The following is a 15,938-nucleotide window of genomic DNA, read 5'->3' as shown; positions in this document are numbered from 1 at the left end:
ATCACGACCAGTAAAGCGTGAAATCCTGGCAGTGCTGTACAAACATTTTCCCCCAATTTTGCGCACATTGATGCATATTTAAAAATCTGCATTTGGAAGACGTACCTATCAGAAGAAGAATATTTGAACTGATGCAATTCTGAAAATAGCAGGCCAATACTTCCATATCGTGGTAATTTATTACAATGGAATCGTTACCTTTGTCAGCTGCGTGTTTTGCATGACGAAACATTTTGTGATGGCTTCTTCCTGTATGCTTAGAAGCTCAGTGCATTTTACACTTGTCACTATTTAATTTTTAACAAAATTTTGTGGCACATACTTCCATGGGATACAAATAAATTAATTCCTTGAAGTGTAAACCTATAGGATTGGTAACTCCATTCCGACACAAAGAATGCAACAAGAGCAACTTTGTTTCTACCAAATGACAAACAATTTGTTGCATTGCCGGGGATAAGATTGTGACGGTCTCGAAATGATTGATTTGCCCTCCCAAGGACCTGCGATCCCGTTCTAAACATTTTATGGGTATTATGGGATACTGATCAGTGACAAAATCAATGTGGGGAGCTCTTTTTGAAACTGAAAGGATGGTTTTAAAAACAACATTTGCCAAATCAGAAAAAAAAGTACTTGGTTGCCTTGTGATGGATTGAATGACTGTTATGCCATCAAATATCCATATGCTTTCCTCAGGAATAGCTTGCATTTGTTCAACACCCTTTTCTAAAAAAACCAGCCAGGACAGATATATTCTGTATAAGTGTACCATAAACGTTTGCAAGAGACAATAGAAGAGGAACTAATTCAAACTGGAGGACCTCTCGCATATTCAACTGTGTTGTGTGGGCTATTACAAGCAGGCGGTGAAAAAGATTTCTATCAGCTTTCAATGTGTTGTTGTTCTTATCAGCCATAAACTGCTTTTTTTTATTTCTTTTGTTGAAAATGTAGGCAATAATTGTCTTTTGATTGGTTTGAAAATGTTGATTGACTTTTTAACAAGCCGTTTACTGATGAAATTTTATGATGCTAACTTTCTCTTTTCACACTCGTTCAGAAGGTCGCACATTAATTCAAAAGAAGCAACAGCACCCAAGGACAAGCCTGATAACTGATCAGATGTCGCTAATGGATTTGTCCAGCTATGCATTATTTGCACCAATTCAAAACGTCAGTTTCATCTCGCTTTATTCGAGTTTTGCCCAGTTCTTTTGTATGGATGTTTCAGGGTTAACTATTCCTTCCAAATCTTTGAACACAAAAACATCCAAATGAAAGATATTCATGCGCATCAGGATGGATATTTGGCATATTTTGCATATGAAGCAAATAGACTGACATGTATCGGGAATAGCTTTGACGGTCATATGATAAAAACTGAATGCAAACAAAGTAACAATATCAATTGACAATATGTACAAAATTTATAAAACAATAGTGAAGCAATATATCCAAGTACGAAGGGAAGAAAAATGATAAAAAAAACTATCAACTGAGGAACAACTTCAATGTATACATTACGAAAAGCAAATAATATATAACACAAGTAATCAGATGGTGTGTCAAATCGACATAATTTTGAGCCAAAAAGTAAAAAGTCTGAACCAATTCCACATCTGACTATTTGACCTTCTTTCAAAGCAATGTTTGTCGAGGAATGACTTAACAATCTTAACTCAATCACCACATAGCTACAACACAAAATGTAAACAAACAGATCTTTATTGAGTTCGATAGAGTGCACTCTTTCAGAACGCCAAAAAATTACTTTATTTAGTCATTTTTCATAAATATTTTATTTACTTTATAAAAAAAGTTGTCACACAAAAACAACATAATCGAAAATGTAATGTTTGTTTTCAGTTGCAAATTGATAAGTTTAAAGTGCTCTCAGGTATGATTATATTGTCGACTGAATCGAAGACGGTAATGTGATGATTTCCGGCATTTCACGAGTATTTGCACGTATATATGTTTTATTGAATAATTCATATTTTAGACGATATATAAATACTGCAAATAGTTTAAACATTTCATACTTGTCAATTTTAAAGTTTTATTCAAAACAAAGGATAATTGTATTACGAATTTCTTTATGAAATGAGAAAATATGCCTTAATTCTAACCCAAAAAAATCGAATTTTTTTTAATGTGAATAAACATTTTTTTTAAACAAAAAATCATCAGTGTTACATTAAATATGATAGTTGTATATATGTTTTAGTTGTTTAAACCTATCTTTTATTTTTTTAATCGCTTTATATTAAAAATTTCAATTAAAAATTACTTTGACCATTGATAGGGACGTTTTCAAACCTTATGGACACACTTTGTTTAGTCTAACACTTTGTATTTTATCAATAAGATAATGAAGTTGAATTCTATCCAAAAAAATCGCGGTACCCTGGGGTGTAACACAACTCTTTAACTAGAGGGCTTTTGAAAACTAGCTGATGGACAAAAACCCTTATATATGTTATGTATTATCACCAAATACAACTTATATTTCAATATTATGGATGAACACGAATGCGGCCACATTCGTTTTACACGAAAACTGTCTAAAAATTTGCTAAAATGCTTGAATTGTGAAGATTTCTGTAATTTAGCATGACTTGATGGTGCTAGTACTCGATATAAGGGCATAGTAATGTCAAAAACAGCCCATATTTATGTAGCAGAAGAATTCTACAGTCCAATAAATAACTAAAAGTTTACATTCTAACAATTTTGTAAAACTGCTATATTTTAGGGCCAAAAAGAGGTCTAACTTAACCTACTCCTTTGGCGAAACGTTGGTCTAACCTTTTGAATAAACCTGTAACGTCATATGTCCTATTTAGGAGTCAAACTTGAATATCAGACATTTTTAAACATTTTGTACGATTCAGAATTAAATAAAAGAAGATTTGCATGTGGAAAGTGTGAATATCTAAGATATTATTGAAGAAATTACATATGTCCGTTGCCATTGACGAAGTGTACATCGTGGTAGTCTTTGAAATTCGTCAACGACCTAACGAATTTCCGATGGAAATGTCGTAAATTCGTCTGGTGATGCTAATTAGCCAATAAAATTAAAACAGTTCTCTAACACACTCTGTGGCGTATAATACCAGGAATATCTCTGCATGAGAGAAATTGAAAACAGGCCAAAACCTTAAAAGAAAGTATAGCATCAGGATTCATGCTACTAGTGTGGATTGCAATCTTATACAAGTGAATAAGTAAAAGATACATACTTTAAGCAATGATCAGTGGGGAATCTCCTCATATTTGTTTAGTGATAGAGTTCTTGTCATCAGAAATTTTACATTTATAGATAGATATGCCTTCAGTTAATAGTTTTTTTATATAACACGGCGAGCTATTCATAGCATTTAGCTATATTCTTCTATCAAACGATCAAAAAGAATTATTATATTAAATAATTTTGCCTTACTAAAAACTTTATTATTTTTATAACTTTTACTTTTTTCATTTTAATATTATCTTATATTTGATACGGTACAATATTATGATTTTCTTCACACACATATACACACGTGCGCTCATACATTGGATGTCATTAAACCAATGCGTTAACTTGTTGATTAATAGCTGAATTCTGTTTACATGAAAAATCTTTTAAGCCTTTTGCAAGTGCACAGTCATGCACTAATGGAAAATTAGTATTAGTTGATGACTTTGACAAATTCTTTGTTTAAAAGGCAAACAAAAATGTATTAATTATTCCAAATGTATGCTTACATTATGTTAATAGGTTGACACGGATGTGCATACTTAATTGTTATATTATTAATTACAATGCTTTGCTTAGTATGATAATTGACATTAATTGACTGATATATTATTCAAGGTATAGAGCATGTACGTGTACATCACTTTTTATCGTAGGTATGCATACAATATTATAAATAAACTCATCATAGATAAAATACCAGGATACGAATGTCAAAATAATACTTTCAAAATTAATATGAATTTGATTTCTGCTTTCAAAATTGCTAAAATTAATGCATCAGTTCTCAATATAAATGTATGTATCATTATTGAATTCCATCTATGTCCTTCAATGTGACACATAATAACATTATAACATCTACGTGTATATGTGATATCTCGTGACGACAATTGTTTTTCCTTTCCGTAATTTTCTTTCACATTTGATTCACACAACCGTTGAATTTTAACGTTCAGTTGACATTTCTTGTTAAAACTGAATGTAACAATTGCACACACATATTTAAGAATCAATCAAAATTTATTGTCATCACTTTAAATCGGTGTTAAGTAGAACTTTACGCAGGGGAACGTTTAAAAAAAGAGTTTGTTTCAGTTTCCCCGAAGATAACTTCAAATATTACCTGTTTTTGAGCCGAATGTATAAATAATCCCAAAGCACAGATAATTACAATATATTGGTTAAATTACTAATACTTTGTCAATTGTACGAATATATTTAATTAATTATAACGATAACACTATATCCCAAATTATTTAATTGAATTAATGGTTACATTTGAATGAATACATTTTGTTATTTTAGCACTATCGCGGAAGGATTTATTTTATATGATAAAAAGTAATGACTTCGAACATCTCCAATAAGATAAAGTACAAAGATTCAAAACACATATGTGTGAAAATTTTGTCACTGGTTATTTTCCTCCAATACTAACTCATCATTAATCTATGAAAGGTTTTTAATTGTATTCTACATAACACTGGGTGTGTCGTGGTTCTCCTCTTATATTTGAATTGTTTCCCTCACTTTTAGTTTGAACCCCGGATTTGTTTTCAACGATAAACTATTCAAGAATGAAAAATGACGAGTCCAGAACCACTCCTATATATACTAATACATTCTCTTTGTATTTTATGTTATTTCTTTTCTTAAGAATACTTTAATACATTATATGTAATAATGAATTTAAATTCAATAACTTGGTATTTATCCAGACAAGTGGAATCCAAATGGGAGCTCCAATGAGTCCATCCTTAGCTGACTTAAGAATGTTTAAAATTATAACGAATATCCTTGATATATTTCCTTTTAAAGAAAACATAGCATTGTTATCTGTATACAGAGATGATGGATTCATTCTTTTTAATTCTAGTCTAGACAATCTTACTGAATTATTAAACATTGCAAATAATATACACCCGTTAATAAAATTCACGCTTGAAATATCACACACTAGCATTCAATTTCTTGACGTCACAATTTTTAAAGGAAACATATTCCTTAATCTTAATATATTAGACGTAAAACTATACCGTAAATCTTCTGATAACTTTCAGTAACTTTCAGTATCTTGAACGAACGTCAGCTCACCCATCTTCAGTATTCAATGGATTTATTACTGCTGAAATATTGCGTTTTATGAGATCATCCAATAAGAAAATGATACACTAAATGAAATCGAAACTTTCAAAACAAAACTTCTTTTCAGGGGATACTCAGAAAAGGACATTTACCCCATTATAAAAAAGGCATTGCATAAGGATAGCAAAGATTGTCTCAGATACAAGCTTAAAAACAAACGAGCAATGCCTCCATTAGTGTAAGCCACGAAATGTAATCCTTCTTTTAATGGACTAAATAAAGCAATAAAAAAACAATTGCACCTGACTTAACAAAACGAAACAACAAAAACTATGTTTCTAAAACCTTCAATTATAGCATATAAAAGACACAAAAACTTAACGGACCTACTTATCACATCCAAATTATAGAAAAAGTAACAACTTTGACAGTTATTATATCAAAACATTCATTAATTGACTTTAAAATACAATACACCAATACAAATTTACCAGGTGTCGTATCCCAATATCCCGGAAATAAAATTATATGCGCATACATGTAGATGCTGGGAACTTTTCTTCTAGACTAAATATTATCATATTGAAGAGGCTCGGGATACCTGATGAGAAAACATCATGGTATTTAAACCTTAATCGAAACACTCAACAAAAATCCAAAATGTATCTATAAAGAAGAAAAAATCAAATCGAAAAAAAACCAGAATAAGAAAAGAAATAAAATAAAACACAAAGAGAATGTATTAGTACATGTATATATAGGATTGGTTCTGGACTCGTCATTTTTCATTCTGATTTGTTTTCAAAGATATCCTATTCAGTTGGTCCATTTAAGTTATTCTCTACCTAACATTCGATTCTAGAACTTGTTTTGTTTTGTTGTGGTAGCAATATAGTCTAGAAAGGAAATTAAATCTGTTTAAGATTGCTTTGTTTTTGGTAACAGAGACTCATCATCTTCAACTATATGTTGTCTTCTAAATCTTCGCTTTTTGTCACACCACTGTTGTTTTAAAAGTGGATCAAGAACTGTTGCAAGAACTTGAATAATTGAAAGTATTTTTTTATAGAAATATCTTATTAATTGTGTTATTTGGTTTTGTTATACAAATATACGAAATTGTTGAGCTCTTTTTTTCTGGAATTGGCAGACTAGTAGCTATAACATCGTAACATCATCAAATGTTGTCACAAATTTCCTCTCATGTGCAACCACATTAACAGCATACTTAATATATACATTTTGCGTTAAAATCGTTTTTTACACTTCATAAGCTCACCTGAATTTAGAGATTTCGTATACTTATTTGTGATCCATTTGAAACAAAATTCCTTAGATAAGTGTATGTGCGTTTTTCATGACCAGGTCCAATGTTTATGAATTAAATGGTACAAGAAAGGACAAGTGATCAGAATGATCATGTGTTTCAATTACCACATTCCTTATTAATTGTCCTAAATGCATACCCTGTTAACGGCTTATCAAAAGTTTAAAGCATATTTGATGCATAGTCAGTTACAATGCATTAATCAGTGTCAACAAGATCATAATATTGACTAAGGTGTTCCCCTTGTTCCTTTGCATGTATTAAATGTAACATGTGTAAGGCACACATCCATAACAAACTATAACCCCTAGTCAGAAACAAAGTGTACTGTTACTCAAAGAAATGTCGACTTCTGAGTATGTATGTGTCCACTGCACTAGTAGCACGATTTCAGTCTGAAACGGTCATTTTGGTCTGATCATATCTTAATTGACTGGATTTACCGCTAGAGGAAAACGTCAATACTTGTAAGATCGTTAAGTCTCCTTTCCGAACGATATTCTCATTAGGTAAATCAGTCCGTTAAGTCATGTCAAGATAAATCCTACTGAATCTTCTAGCGAGCTGTTTAGATTCGTTATGACCGTGTCAGACCAAAACAGACCATGGATACAAAGTTACGTCAAGTTGTTGTCAGACCGTGTCCAGTCGTGTTCAGAATTTATTAATTTGGACATAAAACGAGTGAAACTTTCCTATCGTTTATCAGGGGTTGCGCCCCTTTGAAAAAAAAATAAAAAAAAATAGAAAGAAGACGGTTTATGTTAACTGAAAGTCTATCACGTCCCTTTAATCATGTTAATAAAAAAAAATATTCAATTTGAATTCTTACTTCTTCATATTTAATTATTTAACATTTTTTTAAAAGTAGATCAAAGTCATACTGCTGCACAAACCGCCGCGAATTGACTAAAAAAAATACAACAGATTGCCAAAATAACATTTATTTATTGAATATAAGCACCTGAAGCTTTATATTTTTTGGATTGCAATACATGTTTTTGCAATTACAGACTGTCGTAAGTGGTGGAAAATGTGTCATCTTGACGCAACAGATCATTTTTACACCCTTATTAAATAATTACGGATGTCGGCCGTGAACACTTGAAAACGTTATCATGGTGTTCCTAATATGTTTAATTAAATTTAAGATGCAACATTTTTTAATATTGTAAATGAATGCATTCTCATTTAACTTTTAATGTCTTGGAGTATATATATATAAAAGAAGATGTGGTATGATTACCAATGAGACAACTGTCCACAAGAGACCAACATGACACATACATTAACAACTATCAGTCACCGTACGGCCTTTACCAATGAGGAAACCCTATACCGCATAGTCATCTAGAAGACGCCCCGATATTACAACGTAAAACAATTCTAATGACAAAACTAACGGCCTTATTTATGTAAAAAAAAGATATCTGGATGTAACTTTCATAATTATTTTTCTTCCAATAGTAGACAATGGTATAGTAATCCCACCATTAATCTCTACCATTGCATTGTTCACATCTATGAACCGGCTGTCTGTATTCTTTTATTTTGATTGAATGAAACTTTGTAAAGAGAATGAGTTGTCAGTTTCTGACCTTTTCCAGACAATATATTTATTTTAGAGTGCATCCTCGTGAAGTTAAAAAAAAGATGAAATGATAAAAGATACCATATGAAAAATATCTTGAATGATATAATTCTGATGAAAAATCATAAACAAATAAACATGTAAATTCATTGCATGTTACATTTCCTTATAATATTATATATCAATATCTCTATATGTTTTGCACGATAATTTGACTCAGCTATTTAGATAAATTTGCACATATCTGATGTATAGTTTATCACATTCACCTGAAAGACAACTACACACATGTTGGTAGTTGTAATACAAAGATACCTTAATTAATATACTGCCTACCTGTCAATTCAAATGGGACAAACATCACAATTATATCAACAACGGATAACTCAGGGTTCAAGAAAAGTGTTACTCAATAACCAAGTCAATATATATATTCTACTGTTCTAATTCTTGATAATTAAAACCGGTTTAAAATTTTAACCATATTATAAATGTAAATGTATTGTTTAATGTTTAAATGTATAATTATTGCTTTTGTAATGTACAATACCGAAACAAACACATAGTATTTATTATTTTATTTATCATAAATAATTTTAATAAATGAAATATTTACATTTACATTACCTCATTTACCTTGGGATGTGTAAAAAAAAAGAAGTTGTCTTTGTATTTTATACTGATAGGTGCTTTAACTTTCAAACTCTTTCAAACACGCATCTTTACAATTACAGTTACCCTATGCCTGTAATAGTCGCAGGTTTAACATGAATGAGCCTTTGGTAAGATTGGTTCGAACCAAACAAAATATCCTCTTGAGATTATTATTTCTACTATCACTTTCTGAACCATCCCTTTTACTTCAACACATATGATTAGAGTTGTCGGAATTCTTTTCAATAGAAGGCAGGTGATAAGTTTTCAGTTGTTTAAGGATGATGTATCTTTTCCCGTATCTTAAGTATTGTAATAGCCATAAAATTATGCAATAAATCGTTTAAATAAAAAATAAAAAAAAACATATTATGCATCAAAAGTTAAATGAAATCCGGAATTCTAGTTGAGCAAGACAAAACATTTGTATTCAACAATATTCAATGTCAAAAATAAAAATGAATTATATTAGTGAAGCGAATTGAAACAACGATTTTTTAAATAATGTTTGATTTTAAATTTTTCCAAATTGTTTTGAATTTTAATCATGTTGATTTCGTAGCACATCATCAATGTGCGTAAACGAAACCTCACTTTAATTCCTCAATCAATCAACCAATCACTCATTAATTCAACCATATACTCACAACCGTTAACATAATTAATCCTTGATCTTTATTAAGATTATATAGTAAGATTAACAAGCTTTAAATTAACGCTCGTATTGGAACGTTTAAAACAAGATACAAGATGAAATATATAAATAAATAAATGTCTTGACAACTTTAAGTATAAGACCTACAGTTCCCCTATAACACTCATATTCAAGCTAACCTATTCAACATGAGTTCAAAAACATTGGAACAAAAGAGAAAAGAACGTGTTCAAAAGATTTGAAACGTGTTTTTCGATAGATAGCGGAGCACCGCCATATGTTTAGATTTATACACATTCACAGATTACTACGTGTTTCATTGGATCAAAGCTTGAAATTTACTAGAAAAAAATACATAAAATACCTCCTCGTAACTAATCTTATTTACCTTTCAAACGAAATTCATTAGCGTTAGCAAAATGGTTTATAGAGGGAGATCAGGGAAAAAATGTATTCTAGTATGAGTGCTAATATAAGCATACCGAACATAATGGTGATAAAGACTTTTCAAAATATAAATTCAACATCCCAGTCAGATCTTTCGTGAACTGTATGCCAAGTAGATCATGTTTTTTTACGGACGCCACCACGAGATGCTGTATCACATCAAGGAAATGAGACACTAATACTCCTGAATTATAAGTTTTTTTTCGGTTTCTTTGAGGGGGATAACCGTCAACATATGATATCGTCTATGTTCCTTATGTCACCACTTCAATCTTTTTCTCTTTTATAGAAAGTGACCTGTCTACTTCAAATATTTACCGGGTTAAAATACATACACAGGACGGATGACACATATAAGGCAGGACCTGCTCATCCGTCCGGAACACCTAAGACCACCCAAGTTTGTTTGATATGGTTCGTGTTACTTATTCCTCAGTTCTCTTTTTTAGTGTACTAATATTTCATGTATTTGTCTGCCTGACTTTTTCTTTGTTAGACATGGCGAAGTCAGTTTATTTTCTATCTATGAGTTTGACTGTCCCTCTGGTATCTTTCGCCTCTCTTTTTGTCGGTATTATATTACAAAATATGCACTAACAAATTCTAAATTCAGTATTTTAATTGTTTGACTTCAATGTCATGGTGCAGACCAAATGTTGTAACAGACAGGTTCAATAATATTGAAACGGAACGACATGATCCTGTATATAGACTCGTTACAAAATATCCTTCAGTTTGATTTATATCAGGTAATATTAGTTGCATAGTGTGCTACTGACATAATACGGTATATATGGGGTCAGTAAATTCTATATTGGGTAAGAGCGAAGCACACTATTTAACGTATTAATCTTACCGACTATCTTAACGTGTAAAATATCTAATATAAAATATACACGGTTTGCACGAGGACGCTCTTAACCAATAACATTCCTGGAAATGTATAGGAGGTAAGATAACAACAAATCTGTCATAATATAAAAAGAAGATGTGGTATGATTGCCAATGAGACAACTATCCTAATAAGACTAAAATGACACAAACATTAACATATATAGGTCACCGTACGTCCTTCAACATGAGCAAAGTCCATACCACATAGTCAGCTATAAAAGGCCCCGATAAGACTTTGGTTTTGAGGTCATGAAAATATTCATAAGACCATGTTTTATTTTCCTGTTAATTTCTGGTGATTGCTCAAAGTATCAATCCCGATACTGATCATACATCAATTTTGAAGAGACTAAATATCTAGTCAGATGATCAATGTATTTTTGTACAAGATTTCTAAAAAATTCTATACGTTACATTATTTCTAATTGAATGGAAGACGTATATTCCATAAGTAATGCTACCTTGGTAATTACTTTTGTGTGTTTATAAATGTTTAATTAAAACAGTTAATACGTTTGAAAACTCAATAGTACGATGATGTTTTTTCGGGTTCGTAAATTTATATCCAGGTAAACTTATCAATCCTGTAATATTAGTTACATAGTGTGCTAGTGACCTAATACGGTGAAAATGGGGTCAGTAAATTCCATATGGGGTGAGAGCGTAGCTCGAATCCACATATTAAATTTCCTGATCCCATATATACCGTATTAGGTCACTAACACACTATGTAACGAATTTATCTTACCGACTATCTTAACGAGTGAAATTTAGACTAGTCAACTATCAAATTGAGCAAGTCTGTAATACTGTTAGCATTAAGAAACTATTTCCATCGATCCTACAAAAACAGATACCAACAATAACAATTTGTCAGGTTTAAATGTGTTTTACGATTTTATTTCAATTTTAATCATCACTTTCTTCGTCTGTTGAAAACGAATTTTTCTCAGTACCGTTTGTTTTTATAAAGGGACGTAACACCACTAGTTACCGTGTATGAAATAAGCCCCGCCTCCCTACTACCTTATAAGGAATATAAAAGGACGTAACACCAATACTAGCTGTGTATGAGATAAGCCCCGCCTCCCTACTAACCTAATATCAAATATACACGGTCTCCACGAGGGCGCTTTTAACCAAAACAAACGTATTATAACTGGTTTTCTATTCAACACTGTAATAAGATCTTTAAATATTGTTTTATATGAATAATTGTTGATTTGTTTACCAGTTGATTAAATCAATGCTAATGACCGTTCATTTTCATATTTGCATTGTTAAAAATAAGCCACGTTGGGGTCCTTTTTAGGTTGCTGTTCGGTGTGTGCTGAGGATCTATGTGTCATAATTAGACAGATAATATGCCATATCCCGTATAAGAGGTTTTCCGATTTGCTACTGTACCAACCGTAGTACGGACTGGGAGCCGTCAGTGAACTTTTGAAATTAGATCGCATATGCCCTGAATGTCAATGTATATTTCATGAATCATTATCAAACATATATAATCTTTCAATCAGATTAATTGATGTCTGGAGCTGGCATGTCAGTAACTTCAGTAGTCCTTTGTTAATTTATGTATTATTATAATTTTGTTAAGTTTCGTTTGTTACCTTTTCTGACATCAGCTCAGATTTTGCTTGTACAGATTTTTACTATGCGTTTTGTTGTGCGTATGTTTTTCTTCATTGCCTGTAGGTATAGGGAAGGAATGAGAAATCAACAAAGATGTTTAACCCCGCTTCATATTTGCGCCTGTCCCATGTCAGGTCCTCTGTCCTTTATTAGTCATGTATGTTTTTTTAATTATAGTTTCTTGTGTAGGATTCGGAGTTTAGTATGACTTTCATCACCACTGAGCTAGTTACATATTTGTTCAGGGCCAGATGAAGGACTACTCTGGTGCAAGAGTTGCACTGAAGACCCATTGGTGGCCTTAGGCATTTGTATGCTTTATGGTTGGGTTGTTGTCTCTTTTACACATTCCCCATTTCCATTCTCAATTTTTATTACATGATTTTTAACTGAAACTTTGTATAACTATCATGTTGAAATTGCATCTGTAAAACAATCTTATCAAAAAGCATATTGATACTTTATCTTATGTTTGCCTGTTAAACTGATGTTATAGTTTGAAATAGAAAGGTTTGCATTTTTTTAGGGTAAGCTTTTAGAAAAGGTAATCAAAAAGTCTTATTTTAAAAAACAAAATTGATCTCTTTGAAAATAAATAATGTTAAAGGTTAATGCAAAACACTTATTCAACTCTGCTGTTTCCAATTCGTAACACATCCACATCTAATGTTTTTCTGAATATAGATAACAAAAAAAACTAACTTAATGAACGTTTAATGTTAACACGAAAGAGCAAGTCTGTAGGAATAAAACAAGAAGATAAGATAAGAAATGTAAGAATATAATCTAGAATCCATGAAAGGCATCATTCCACAACAACAATATGCAAAATATGATTTGAAAAATATAAACATTAACCTAAAATATCTTTATTATGTTATGCACAGGTCCAGAGCGTAACACATGTTGTGTATTATATAGTACGACATATTTCATCATACTCAAATAACATTTATATATTTTTTTTCCACCTGTATCTCATATCTGAACACTGAATAACATCACATCCTAGTTAATGCTCATTTGGGAACAGTTTAGTTATGTTTTATCATTGGGTAATTCTTTAGAATTAGTACAAAAACTGTTTCTATGTCCAATAATAATTTTCTCTGTTTTCATTTCTCTAAAATGGGTCTCATCTTCAATAGATTTTTATCTATGTGATAACCATTATAGCATATAAAATCGGGAATCAACTGACTTAGATATTGGAAGATGTGGTGTGAGCGCCAATGAGACAATTCTCCATCCAAATTACAATTTGAATTTAAAGTAAACCACTTGTTTGTAAATAATGATCAGGAGGGTATCTTTGCATTCTTTTTTAGAATTAAGTTTATTTTTGTTGTTTAAATTCTTTAATACAATTTATATATTTTTCTGAAATTTGATTCACACGTATGTGAAATTTTACTAAGTTAAACGTTAAAAGTACGAATAAAGACTCAATTAATAGATACACTCATTAGTCCCAAGACAGAAGCCATTGTTAGTCATGTATGTTTTTTTCTTAAATATTAGTTCATTTGTATGCTTATGAGTATTTGTAGTTTGAAGTCCATTTTCACTGAGCTAGTATACATTTGTGTGTTCAGGGACCGGCTGAGGTCAACCTCCGGGTGCGGGATTTCCTCACTGCATTGAGACCCATTGGTGACCTTCGGCTACTTTCTGCTCTTTGGTCGGATCGTTGTTTCTTTGACATACATGCATTCCCCATTTACATTCTCCTCCTTTCTAATAAATTTTCAATGGACACAAGTGTTAGTACAATTATTTGAAAACTATTCTATTCAATAACATTCAATGATTCAAGAATTGATTTGTTCATGGCCAACCAAATATTGAATACTGATGTATCAATATGTTTGTTAATTTTACTTTCTAGAATGCATTTCTAGGGAAATAAAACATATTGTAGAATTCCATTTTATCACTCAAAAAGACATATCTGCTACCGCATTCTATCAAAAAAAAATTGTTCTTCTGCAATGATCGAAATAGATTAATTGAATAATAAAATCTAATTTCAAAATCATGCAAAAACTAATTATAATACGAAAACTACTCAAATATAAACAAGACCAGTATCATGTGTTTTAGAAATTTGTCTATAGGTAGTATCTTAATTATTCCAAACTCTCACTCTGTAAGAAAGCAATCTTTATTTTTCCGACAATACCAATAACAAATTGAAACACAAATCTATATTTAGAATATATAAAGGCCGTGTTAACCCAGTTCGTTAAAAGGTCTGTTTGATTCATGCACTTGTACATAACTTATCATCCCATAAATAATCATATGAACAAAGAGTTCTTATAACGTTGAAATCGTTATAAAATAAATTGTTAAGCTAGTTTTTTTTGGTGATACGCATTTCAAGTATTTTAATTTTATCAAGATGAATAGAATAATTCCATTCTGAAAATGAAACCTCGAAAACAGCACTAACGGTTGCGTTACGTACATGTACCAACTGTACCCGATTCGTATCAATTAAAGAAACCTCTATTGAACGGACTTCTTTTTACTGAGTTCAACTCCTATATCGGGAGCAGTAATAATTTTTTTCTTGTTTTTATAAGAAGTGTGATTCGTATTTATGGTAGGCTCAAAATGTATGACAATGTTTATACCTGTTCTTCTGCAGAAGACATTTCTTCCTCCCTTTTACCCTATACTCTCCTTTTATTATAATAGACCAATGACATTTCATGGACCTTACTAATTCATTTGAAACACATATACAATAACTCTTTAATGAAGAATACACATCATTGAAGAGTAATTGATTGTCTGATTACATTTATTAATACAATACCCGGTACATGGTTAATAAAAATTTAAATTGCATAAGTGTTCCTGGTTTTTAGATGTTTTATATAATTTAGACCGTTGGTTTTCCAGTTTAAATAGTTTTACATTTGTAATGTTTTGGGCCTTAAGCTTGTATAGCTTGCTGGTCGGTGTGAGTCAAGGCTTTTTGTTGAATAAACACTTTACCTATAGTACGTTTACATATAATGGTTCTTTCACACGTTGTGGCTTGGAAGAGTTGTCTCATTGGCACTCATGTCACATCTTCAACATATATCAACGGAGTAAAATGTGGAACATGTTCCGCTTTGACTTCCAGAGCCTGCTAAGCTACTTTTTGTTTTGGTAAAGTCCGTTCTTGTCTTGAGTTAATATGTAGTGTTTGGTAGTCAGGTGTTTGTCTTTTGGTCAAACATATTATTGTGCATGTTTCTTCGACTAGTTGGTTTAACATCTGTTTAGTGCAAAAGTTCGATATCGCCTCTCAGATGTTCTGACAAGATGTCTATATGCTTTTATAAGCTATCAATTATATTGTTGTTATATAAACGGTGTTTTCTAATCAAATGAACTCGAA

This window comes from Mytilus trossulus, unplaced genomic scaffold (genome assembly GCF_036588685.1).
Source record: "Mytilus trossulus isolate FHL-02 unplaced genomic scaffold, PNRI_Mtr1.1.1.hap1 h1tg000050l__unscaffolded, whole genome shotgun sequence".
Lineage (NCBI taxonomy): Eukaryota > Metazoa > Mollusca > Bivalvia > Mytilida > Mytilidae > Mytilus > Mytilus trossulus.
Note: the sequence above shows the minus strand (reverse complement) of the source record.